The 13595-nt window shown below is 41.0% G+C and overlaps 1 protein-coding gene across 1 annotated transcript in view; it reads left to right on the top strand.

The window, feature by feature from the left end:
• The first annotated feature begins 4550 nt into the window (after nt 1–4550).
• LOC124135365 (orexin receptor type 2-like) overlaps nt 4551–13595 on the top strand; it is a 38141-nt gene continuing 29096 nt past the window's right edge. Inside the window, exon 1 of the mRNA XM_046500670.2 lies at nt 4551–4643. The gene's annotated coding sequence lies outside the window, so the exon portion shown is untranslated. The remainder of the gene's footprint in view (nt 4644–13595) is intronic.

Below are 13595 nucleotides of genomic sequence, written 5' to 3'. Positions count from 1 at the left end.
TTTGAACATGGTTGAGAACAAAACAAAGACGTACATAGATAAATGGGTGTTCGTGAAAAAACTGACAATAAATTCTTCATTTGAACAAAAATTTGAACCACAAGAAGAAAACAAACAAGCCAAAGTGCAGCTTCCTCATCACAGCACAAACATGCATTTTGAGTGAATTTAAGAGCTTGTTCAAAACGTAAAGGTCAAAACAAGGTGAGTTTACAATATGACGTGAAATGAACGTGTGTGTTGAGTTCCACTACTAACTACGCGCATACAAAGTTTGAACGAAATTAGCCACAAATTGCAATATGTCTGCCAAGATGGTTCCTGGGGAAATGATGCTTACGGCTGGATCCTAGAAAGCGTTTTGAGAACTTTCAGAGCACGGTCAGATCGTATAGGTCAAATATATATATAATCTTAAATATATAAATTTTGCCGCTCCGAGCAGTATTTTAGTTATAAAACCACACATCAGAGATAGGCGCGGACACACACACACACACACACACACAAACACACACACACACACACACACACACACACACACCGGGAAACAAATATAGCAGTTATTGACAGCTAGACAATTATCCTCAGTAATTCGCACAAACGTCACATCAATCACAGACTGATTTAAGATAGGCAATATTACTTTTCTGAGACCAAGACAGATCAAGTCGAATGAAACGATCCCTTGTGTTTTGTGTAACGTTCTTTGGCAACGTGCCAAAATATAAACGTCTTTTCTTTGTCCCATGTGGTTTTTTTTAATTCTACAAATGTATCAACGAAATCTTTAACCTCAGATCTTTCTATTCCTCTTTAAAGTTCTCAGCCTCTAATGCACGGTCACGGGGTCGACGTGGTTCGAAATCCAAACAGAGCATGTTTCTGTAGACGACTAAGATCTTGAGTGTTATTTCCCTAGCTCTTATCTTCAGCATGCACTAGAACGGTAATTGGCTCGTCTAGCAGAAACAAACCTATACGACCGGTCAATGTTCATAACATGTGTTGAGATTCACAGTCAACCCCGTGTAGTCTTAGCCCGCCACAAATTAATGATTGTGTAGCTGTTTTAAAGAGATGGAACGGATTGTTTTGAAGGTATAATAGTAAATATTAAGTTGACTGGTGGGAAGTGTGCATGCATGCTGCATGTTCATCTCAGGTACTTAGTTCTCGACACTTGAAATATAATCAAGAACTACAGCGAATATTAATCAACGAAGGCAGCTACATGTTTATGTGTGCTAATTCTTATTAATTGAAAAGAAGCCATTCCGCCGAAATGGAATATATCTTTCAGTGATGGCAAAATTGCAAAATGCGCTTTTCAAGAAATGTCCATTTTCTTAGCGATAACCATTGTCATTGAGTTTTGATCACGTGGTTACAATCAGAGGATCTGCAGTCAGGTCGCTCCGGGCTACTATGTTTAGTAGCGTGTGCATTACAAGAGGAACATTTAGTCTATGACACTTATATTACACAATATCCTTGACTCTTAAAAAATTCCCTGTGCTGTGGAATAGAGCTAGCTAAATCTGGCTAGACTTGCTTTTGTATGAGTTTCTAGATATTTTTTTTTTTTCATAAAATATATATAGTCCACAGTCATAGTGCAGGACTAGAACATTACCAGCACGAGCTAAAAGAAAAACGCTACTGACAAGGTCACTGCTGAATAACCGCTCGCATTCGCCGGACTGTCGATTCTTAAACCACGTGATAAAAACTCAATAATGCTGTTCAACGCTCAGAAAAGTCACATTTCTCGATTTTCTTTGCAATTTTTGCCTTTACTATAGGTTACACTCCTTATCGGTGGAATGGCTTGTTTTCACTTTATAAGTATAAACACTCATACAGCTTTCTTTGTCAATTAATCATCGCGATATTTCGTGATTCTATTTCAAGTGGCGAGGGCTACACAACAGACTCATAGGACGCGTTATCACCGGACATGTTTGTCATGCGGTCACCACAAATACAAATGTTGTTTTTTCCGTTTCGGAAGTGAGAATCTCGATGCTGATACTCCCACAGAGGTCAAGATACGCTGCGTGTTTGCACAAAATAAACAAAATATATCTCCATCACCCAATTAGTTTTGAGCTGTTTTCGTACAAACACACATGAAACATTTAAAAACAACAGTTTAACAGCGCTGCGGAATTACCCACTGATGACTTATATTTGTTGCAAGAAACATTTCATTACGGAACAGAGGCAATGTTGTAGATATACACATAAAACTTGACATAAACATACATGTTACATGTAGTATTGATAGAAGGGCGGTCGGGTAGCCTCGTGGTTAAAGCGTTCGCTCGCGAATCGTCACGCTGAAGACCCGGGTTCGATTCCCGACATGGGTACAATGTGTGAAGCCCATTTCTGGTGTCCCCCATCGTGATATTGCTGGAATTTGCTAAAAGCGGCGTAAAACAATACTCACTCACTAGTATTTATAGAAGTAAAAGGATAAGATATGTACATACATACATGTATATCTCTTGTAAGATACATAATTTGGCACATCATTGTCTGAAATTGTAAACACGGTGACAGATATTATTTATGGTGTTAAAGTCATTATTTGCTAAAACGTATAAGAATAAATCATTTTCGTCAATTTGTCTGGCATTCATCAATCTTTCTCTATCGCTTTATATAGAAGAAATCTTTGAGGATTATGTTAGGTAAAGTGAAATATATAGTGTTTTTCATCTTCAATGATGGCACAATTAGAACAAAGCCATTGATTTAAAGGTACTGGAGGTCGGGAGCGTCTTCCTAATGCTATGTTTAGTTTTTGGTCACTTAGACGTAGTTTGGCAAAATGGACACGTTACTTTCTGAGATGACAGTGGCTGAGATACGGTTCTAGTTTTATTTTATTTTCCACTAATCTAGTATGTCCTAGTTTATTTCCCGTACCTTTTCAGCCTGCTTACCCGACAATCTTTAAACATCTCGATTTTCTGATCGAATGCTGGCATCATTTATACATAAACTCTACTGCAGTGCATACTGCACAAAACGCTTCGTCTCGCTCATGGTAGCGGCCACGTGTGTCGCTGTTGTGAGCTTATGAGACATGGACACATGAATTGGGGCAGCACATTAAAAGTTACCGGAAACAGCATTTTAAGCAGAATTATTATTTTTAAATTGTCTAAACATGAGTTTATGAATACCCAATAGTCTGGAATCAAGGGAGTAAAACATAGTCAATACCCAAAGAATATTACCAAATACCCAATGTGAATGATGAAAGTACTCAATGGCTCAAAACTGTGTAAGGAGCACTGTGATAATCAGATATCAAATGAACTATTAAAACTGTTAACCTGTCGTTTACACAAATAGGGAATATTTTGTTTGTTTGTTGTTTAACGCCGCACTCAGCAAATCTCTAGCTATATGAAGGCGGTCTGTAAATAATCGAGCCTAGACCAGACAATCCAGTGATTGACATCATGAGCATCGATCCGCGCAAATGGGATGCGTTGACATGCATCAACCAAGTGAGCTAGACTGACCACCCGATCCCGTTAGTCGCCTCTTACGACAAGCATAGTCACCTTTTACGACAAGCATGGGCTGCTGAAAACCTCGTCTACCCCGGATCCTCACGCGTCCGGGGTTCTGTAAATAATCGAGTCTGGAACAGACAATTCAGTGATGGACATGATGAGCATTGATACACGCATCTGGGATACGATGTCATGCATGAACCAAGTCAGCAGCTTGGGTTGCTGAAGACCAGGGGCGGTATTCATAAAAGAACTTAAGTCTGAAAAAAAACTGACTTAGCATCTTTATGAATATCAAGTTAAGTCTCAGACTTAGCTAAGTCAGATTTCTAAAACTTAAGTTTAGACTTAAGAAAAATCTTAGTTTCTTTATGAATACCGCCCCAGTTCTAACGGGTACAAGCCTTAAGGCAGGTATTCGTAATGAGACATGACTAAGACCAGTACTGCATATAAACAATCACAAGCACAATCATACAACAGCCATTCACAAACACATGCAATTTAAACGCTTGCAAAATCTTACACAAACACATGCAACGCACATGCATAAAACTTGAAGCGATTATTAATTTGTCTATTTATTTGTTGTGACATCTTAATATGAAATATGCACGCGCAAACTGCCATTATGTCACAGCACGGACTCTGCGTTAAAGTTAATATTCCGATTATAAACTCATAATTGGGGAAATAGTTCTTACTTAAACAGAATCCCATGCTATTTGAATATTCACTCCAAAGAATCAAGAGATAACACGAATTGCCTTTGAACGAAAGTTTATCCCCCATTTCAATTATTTTAAATAAACAACATTATCATTATCATCTCTTTTCGGCCCAGATGGTGAGTTGTGTGTCAATAATTCAGGAAGCATCGCAATTCTACTGAGATCATTGTAAACATGCATCGTGCAAGCGGAGTAGATTAACCAATGAGCGTGAAGGTCGGTGTGATTGACAAGATATTTACACATTTCCCGTCGCTCAAACCACAGGACAAATGGGAATACTCACCGCTCGCGACACTTGACAATAGCGGTTTAGGCGGGAAAGAGAGCAAGTGTTCGCCATCACAGCCCGGTAGAGGAAGAAAACCAGTTTTCAGTAAGTACAAATTTGAAAACGTATTTCTAAAGTAGGGATAAATATAGTCAATATCGCCAAGGCGTTCATATTTCGAGGGTAAATCGGAAAGTTTGTGGCCTCACATAGAAGATAGTTCAGAATCAAAATTGTTTGCAATTTATTTTTCAATATAATCACCCTTGACAAGTAATCCATACACTTGGTCCTGCGATGCTCCAGTTCTGTTTTCTCGATGGCGACGAAATCACCTTATCGTCACTGGTAAAAACTCTTCCAAGCAGGTGTGATTTTATTTTCGGGAAGAGATAAAAGAAAGAGGATGTTGGGTGAGTGAGTGAGTATGGTTTTACACCGCTTTAGCAATATTCCAGAAATATCATGGCGGAGGACACGAGAAATGGGCTTCACACACTGTACCCATTTGGGGAATAAAACACGGGTTTTCGTCGTGGCGAGCAAAGGTTTAAACCCCTAGGCTGCCCCATCGCCCCCTGCAAGGCCAGAGCCCCGTTCCACAAAGCGATCTTAGCGCTAGGACTAGGGTAAGCCAGTGTTAAAGTATGGGGGTTACGATAACCTTAGCGCTAAGATAGCTTTGTGGAACGGGGCCAGGAGAGTAAGGGGCATAATCTGCAGGTGCTGCCACTTGTGACGTGTATAATTCCAGAACATTGGAACAACGCTTTTCGGTTTCATTTACCTTTACCTCTCAACATCGACCGAAAGCGAACGAACGTATCAAGTCCTGTAATTGCGAACTTCGCACATAGACTGGTTATTGGCGGTTTCACCGCTGCTTCAGTTCAATGATATGTTGTTGTTTTGTTTGTTTGTTGTTTAACGCCGCACTCAGCACTATTCCAGCTGTATGACGGCGGTCTGTGAATAATCGAGTCTCGGCCAGACAACCCAATGATTGACATCATAAGCATTCCGTTAGGATACGATGACATGCATCAACCAAGCCTGACCACCCGATCCCGTTAGTCGCCTTACGACAAGCATAGTCGCCTTTTAAGGAAAGCATTGGTTGCTGAAGACCTATTCTATCCCGGACATTCACGGGCCCAATGATATGTAGGCATGGTTTTATTCGCCCTCTGGTTCGATGTTGCTGTTGTTTTAGCCCTGCTAGAGGTCAAGTCCCCGACATCACATATGTCATTCTCAGTGTCCAAGAATATTACATCTCTATGCTATTATGATAAGACACACTGGACCCGTTCACCACAATCGTTTCCAAATGACCGCCTCCGTGGTCTAATGGCCCAGAGAGCGGAAGGTCCGGGGTTCGATCCCCGGCCGCGTCGTACCAAAAGACGTTAAAAGATGGTACTTGTTGTTACCTTGTCTGGCGCTCGGCATTAAGGTGCTAAAACAAGGACTGGTCGGCTCGGAGTCAGTATACTGTGTCTGAGTGGGGTATTCATGTTAAACTGCGGCATGGTATTATCTCAGTGGGCTAGCACTATAAATTGGCATCAGTCCGGACTAGTACAAGCAGTCACACACACACACACACACACACACACACACACATACACACACACACACGTCGCTATATAAGTGCAATAATCTTGGACGCGACGTCAAACCCCATTTCACCTCACCTCGCCGTCTCCAAGGACACGACGATAAATATAGCCGTCCAATCAGATTACATTCATGGGCGAGAGAAATCCTGTGCAAAGCTAGTGATAAGAGAACTGGAAATGGTCGCATCCGAAACTAAGCTTTGGAGGGTCCAGGGTATGTCATAATGGAGGGATATAATACACCTGATCATCGAGGATGCACAAACGTTTGACTCGTTTTTCCACATATCGCTCAAATATCATTTCTTGATCTGTCACGTCTGACGAGAAGAGAACAGGCGCAACAGGCGCAACAATGCGTGCCATCACACAGGCGTGAAAGATATTTTAATCCAAAGTTCATCCAAATTGTAATCATGGTATTTGAGGACAATGCCTGTGGACGTATACGTTTATCAACGACTTTCGTGGCTTTTGTATTTCCTTCTCTCCAAACAGACATGATACTATGTGTATACTGTTTACAGCTGCCTGAAAATAACTCACATACTCCTTACTGTGAACTGTGACTGACACTGCTGTATAAATCAACGGCATATGTTTGGCAAACTGAGCAAGTTGTTTGGCGTTTTTGTTACCATAAAATAAAATAAAATAGGCTGTTTCCTGATTGGCTGATAGAATGGGCGGGACTGGTGTTATTGTGGTGATTTCATAGTTATTTTTATGTTAATGATTAAATAATCCGCCCGTACAGCTATTATTGTTGAAGTATGTATTTATAAGAAATGCCTTATTTTTTTTATTTTTTCATTTTATTTATTTTATTATTATTATATTATTATTATTATTATTCTTTTCTTTTTTTTCTTCTTTTTTTTTGGGGGGGGAGGGGGATTTATAAAATCGTAAATCTGTTTTACACAGTGTTGACATCTTCATAAACGCATTATCTGGTCGCGGCAGACGAGACTTTACAGACCGCCGTCATATAGCTTAAAAATGGCTAAGTGCGGCGTTAAACAACAAATAAACAAACATAAACGCAAAAACATATTGAAATAACTGTATTTCAGGGATATTGGTCGTACCTTATGGTAGTACCGGTGTCGGGGCTGTCGGGTAGCCCAGTGGTTAAAGTGTTCGCTCGTCACGCCGAAGACCCGGATTCGATTCCCCACATGGGTACAATGTGTGAAGACCATTTCTGGTGTCCCTCGCCGTGATATTGCTGGAATATTGCTAAAAGCGGCGTAAATCCATACTCACTCACTCACACACTCACTGGTACCGGTGGCTGTAGGCGCCCTATGCGGGAGACATTCCTCAACAGCAACTTACACCCATACACCCCGTATAACATTACGCTCAGAAACACCTGGCTCTCATAATTCCTGATAGAAGAGAATCAGACGCTGAGATCTCATAGACGTATATCTTACTCAATAAATGAATGAATGACGTACACAATGGCTCACATCAACACGATCTTACATTGCCTATCTACTCTCTGAACCTCTCATTCAGGAGATGCTTATCAATGTTGGCTTTTTGTCTGCGAATCTGATTCCGGTTTAAAGACGAGTCATGCCGCGGCCTGACGACCGAAGCGCGCCATCAGAAGTAGTTCTGTATCTTGATTGAGATTTGTTTCCTAACTAGAAATTATTGCATGCCGTAAAGCTTTATCAGACACGTCGAGCGATAGCTCGATTTATGGCCGATGCACGTGTTACACAGTGCGATTCTTCATTCACAAGCGTGCAACAAGGCCCATCTTCTCGAGGCTGGAATTATGGAGTACTGTTATATTTTGGCTGGATTAACGAGTCTATGCATAGTCCAATCAAATCGCGTGACGAAATCAACAACCTGTTGGTAAACTATGTAGATTTCAATCCACTGCAGGATGTAATGCATGTGTAACGCCAACTCAGCGTCAACATATATTTCCCAAATCGTTTCATGTTTTTTTAATCAAGGCGCTCACGTTATTTGATGCACTTCGCGAAGTGAGACCCGTTTTATCACTATATAGATTTTGATTATCGATCAGATCGTCTAGACTGGGCGCCGCCATTTTGTCTGAAGCAAATGCAAGTGACATGAGAAGTCGAAACTGATTGGTCAATAGGAGGAACATAGAAGGGACATAACGCGTAATAGCCACTGGTGGCGATACGATCGAGCCCAGGAATTCCAAGGGTGGAACCTGGACTTTTATAGTCTTTTATAACTCCCTTGACTCGGGAACATGAACAGCGCCGCGCGATGACTCGGTCCAGTGAACCAAGTTAGCGGAAGGATTCAAGTCACGTGCAGCGAGACTGATGAAGAGACAGTGAAAATATAATGAACCAATTTACCTGGAGTGGTATTAAATATTACTGCGCCAGTCATGCATGGTATTATAAACTTTATCAGCTTATTCGATGTGATAAAATATCATTTGACAAGTAAAGACAGTGTTCTATTTATTATGTCTAATCTTCTAATTTTCATAATTCTATTTGGATAGCCCCGTTGCCACTGAAACTAATTCCCGTATAAATTGTTATTTCACCTTAGTGAAATATTGGTTTCATATTTCAAGATAAGTATTACATCATGAAATGTATAATAAATAATATCATACAATTGTGTAACGAACAAGCAGAAAGTGTTTATATACATTTGTAATACACTAAAATCAATAAGACTTATTGACAAACATCGCATACGTCTCAACTTGCTATACGACTGTTCCACAAAATGAAGCTGTAATTGCTAACATATCAAGTTTCCTTTTGACGAGAACACAATATGTGTTGCACGTTTTTTAAACACAATGCAATCACAGACGGAATTGCTGTCGTTGACAGAATAATGCATGGTAATACATGTATCTAAATTAGAACTCCTGCCGCGTTGCTAGTTAACGTCAGGGCGGTGACATCAAGAACATACCCACATGGGAAAGCGAAATCCTCTCTTACAGGAGATGGGGTTGCAAACAAGGGCATCCACTTTGTTATAAACCCCGCCACAAAATGCCCAGATCAGAACACATGTAATGTCATTGCAATACCGTGATTGTCATTGATACACTTGACCCATGTTGGCGACTGACGGGATCGGGTGGTCAGGCTCGCTGACTTGGTGGATGCATGTCTGAGTGGGGTATTCATGTTAAAACTGCGGCATGGTATCTCAGTGAGCTAGCACTATAAATCGGCATCAGTCCGGACTAGTACAAGCAGCCACACAAACACACACACGTACATACACGTCGCTATATAAGTGCAATAATCTTGGACGCGACGTCAAACCCCATTTCACCTCACCTCACCTTTCAAGTTGATGTTCATCTATGATGGGGACTGCCAGAATTTCTCGAGTTACAATTCAACGTAGATTGTTTTAATTGTTAAACTAATAATTAAATAATAATATCAAGTCTGTATGAGGTCAGCCCCGTGATAGAATAGGTCTTCAGCAACCTAATCTTGCCGTAAAACGATTAACGGGATCGGGTGGTCAGGTTCGCTGACTTGGTAGATGCATGTCATCGTATCCCAATTCCGTGGATCGATGCTCATGATGTCAATCACTGGATTGTCTGGTCCAGACGTCAAAAAGCTGTGCGACGTTAAACAACAAACAAACAAACAAAACAAACACTGATACACTCCAATTCGACTATAATATTTTAATACAATGTATGTCTCTCTAGCTTATTGGACGGTGCAGTAATGTTAATCTCGATCCAGGGATATGTGTGAACCGTGCCCCACACCAGATGTGAAGAGAAGATTTGTTTGTTTGTTTGTTGTTTAACGCCGTACTCAGCAGTATTCCAGCTATATGAAGGCGGTATGATAAACAATCGAGTCTCGACCACACAATCCAGTGATTGACATCATGAGCATCGATCTACGCAATTGGGATACGATGACATTCATCAACCAAGTCAGCGAGCCAGACCACCCGATCCCGTTAGTCGCCTCTTACGACAAGCAATGTCGCCTTTTATGGCAAGTATGGGTTGCTGAAGACCTATTCTACCCTGGATCTTCACGGGTCGTGAATATAACAAAATCTTTTCCATAATCATTAGAAATCGCTGCTAAAATCGGAGTCCATCATTCGATTCCGACGATGTATGTGTACATGAATCACTATCAAATAGTGATGACACCAGGTGTTTGCGTAAAGACGAGCGTGTCCTTCCCCATCGATAGCACCCATCACAAACACACGCAAAGGCAGGTCAAATGTTCTCCTGAACAAACGCGGGAACATGTGTGATACAATTCAAAATAGGAAATTGCATTGGGTCTCATTTTGGTCGCGGACACGTTAAACCTGGAGTGAGTATGGTGTCACGCCGCTTTTAGCAATATTTGAGCAATAACACGGCGGGGAACAGCAGAAACTGACTTCACACATTGTACCCATGTGAGGAATCGAACACGGGTCTTCGGCGCGACGAGCGAACGCTCTAACCACTGGGCTCTCCCACAGCCCCGTCAAATTTAGAGTGTCCTCCACATCCTACAAAACGTTTGAATGATTCACTTAGGCGTCAACACGCTAATGCATGAAAGCTGTAACGTTTATGTTGTAGCCGTTAACCCTCTAGTCATTAAAGTCATTAAAGTCATTAAAGCAGGGTGCACTTATCAACAAGGTGTTGTCTGCTCGCCCCTTTTTTAGAACAGATTCCAGATATACAGTTTCATGTTTTTGTCTTTCCTGTTACAGACAAATCTATTATATGTGTGAGCTAACGCCAGTCAGGAACATCTGAGCTATGTAACGCCGTCCTGTAAATGATCGAGTCTGGACCAGGCAAACCGGTGATTAAAGTCATGACCATTCCATCCATGCTATCAGGTCAGGATGACACGCAATTAGTCACGTGACCGAGCTCTACCACCTGACGCCCTGTTACATTTCACGAGAACTTCGTGCACGGTATTGTGTACCTATTCTCCTGCAGAAGTGTATCTCAGTTATATCACTGCGTGTCAGCCTAATGCGGGAGAAAAGCAGAATTGATGCAGGTCTCAGACCTGAAACTAGAAACATAATCGGGGCAAACCGGGACTCGAACGCCCAATCATAGGTTTCAGGCGTGCCCAAGGGAAGCAACTCTGCACAGCTAATTGCGGCGCCTAAGACGACTGGGGCGTGCCTCCGCTATAATAAGAAGATCCAGGTTAGGTATGTTTATAGTACGATTTAATGGTGGCAGCTGACCTATGTACTCATGAAAACAATATTTGATTGTGTGGGCTAACAATGGATCACGCGCGACATAAGCAAATAGATATAGCTTACATCCGGGTGCTGCACGGCTAATAAATACGTGCATGGCGGATGCCGAGATGACGTCATAGTAGCTGTCGTGTGGGTATGTTTCCGGGGGACCGGCGACCTTCAGCACAAACGGACACAAGACCGTCATGTGTTTATCACAAACATGCACTTCTTGACACCGTATGTCAGTCAAATCCTGGAACCTTGGACCCGTGTGCGCTATATGGGACATTTGCGTGTGTTCCCATTTCAACATGGTTAGAGTCCAGTTTCTGACGTTACCATTCTATAACAAAGGTCTTAGAGTGCATGGTCACAAAAGTATATGGTTAATTTGGAAAATAGTAAATCGTGACTGATCCATCAACATGTTTCTTGGTGTTTATTGCTAACATAAACATCCTTGCCCCATCAGAGGTTTCAAATCCAAATAACATGCCTCTGATCAAAATCGCTGGTTCAAAGGCTTTTTCACCGTGCATGATTATTTATCTGCACGTAATAGCTCTTCTTTCTCTGATGGATTGAGGAACGTCAATCTCCAAGCACAAAAACATCAACGTTAGCTTTAAAACAAAATCTCCTCTTCTGATCTTCTTCCTCAACATTAGTGAGTGAGTGAGTTGGGTTTAACGCCGCTTTTAAGAGTATTCCAGTTACATCACAGCGTGTCAGCTTAATGTGGGAGGAAAGCCCGAAGTGATGCAGGTCTGTGACGTTTACCTCTTTGGTGAAACCCATGAGCACGGGAATGGTGCTGACAAACCTAGAAACATAATCGGGGCGAACAGGGATTCGAACCAACAATCATAGGTTTCTGGCGTTCCCAAGGGACACAAATCTGCACAGCGACTTGCGGCGCCTTAGACGACTGGGCCACCCGTATCCCCTCATTAATATTAACAACTTTCCGGAAGATTTTGAGCTGTCGGTTACTTAAACACTATGACAAGGATAATGAAGAGCTGCATTTCAAATTTCAACCGTCGTATCAGTTCCCTTATACCATACCGTTGAGGTACGGCCCTTAGACTAACATTTAGTACCATAAATAAAGTCTTATTAAAAAATATATATCTAAGAAAAAATAAAATAAAATTCAAATGCAGTACAGAACAATGCTTACTTGAAAGTCTGAGGTAATCTAGATTTGTCAAATCATTCCAGACTTGATTACGATTTGTTCATTTAATTTATTCTCTTAGGTCTAGGAGACAGACTTATAGGGCCCGTCACAGCGGAGATAAATCATACTGATGGATTTCAACTCCCTTATTCTTTTAATTTGTTTGTTTGTTGTTTTATATTATCTTTATGAACCAGTTGATATTCAAATTACTGAAATGACAAAACTGATACTCAAGGGACCAAGTGTAATTGTCAAGTGAGACGTTTGAAAAAACAACTTCATGATGTTAGCGAAAATTCTTTAAAAAAATAATTTGTCATGTGACTGAACCAAAAACATTTATCGTTCATGAATCGGCTTGGAAAAACTACGAGTTGTGGGATCCCAAACTGGTTTGGATTTTCCTTCCAGAGATAAAACCTCGATTTTTGTCGATGTCAACCTGAAGTGATAATCTGTGTTGAACAACTATCTTTCTTATATACTTTTTGCTCTTTATCGCCGCACTTAGCAATATTCCAGCTATATGACGGCGGTCTATAAATAAGAGAGTCTGGACCAGACAGTCCAGTGATGGACATCATGATCATCGATCCACGCAATTGGGATACGATGACATCCATCAAGCAAGTCAGTATGACACGGACCTTCACGGGTCCATATTGGTCCCTTTGAGTATGATTATGATTATGCAATGTCGTTTGTACTTTGAGAAGAAAGAAAAAACGTTTTTAGAAAACAAATGAGAAAAAAATGGATCATGTTTAAAGAAACATATATGCATCTATTTTAGCTGTTGTTCACCACTGTATGACAGTGAATAAATGAGTTCAGAGTAACGTTAAGCTATTTTTGCCACCATGCTAGATACATAACATCTGACATCCGTTAAGCTTTTACTGTAGAAGTGTACTTTACAAATGAATAATGGTCCGAATGTCACAGTCAGAAACACAAGCTCTTTCATCGTTGTCGTCATCAATCACACACGTCTCCTCGCATAGC

This window comes from Haliotis rufescens, unplaced genomic scaffold (genome assembly GCF_023055435.1).
Source record: "Haliotis rufescens isolate VD_foot unplaced genomic scaffold, xgHalRufe1.0.p SCAF_19, whole genome shotgun sequence".
Taxonomy (NCBI): Eukaryota; Metazoa; Mollusca; class Gastropoda; order Lepetellida; family Haliotidae; genus Haliotis; species Haliotis rufescens.
The sequence above is the reverse complement of the archived record's forward strand: the minus strand, read 5'-3'. Positions and strand labels throughout refer to the sequence as shown.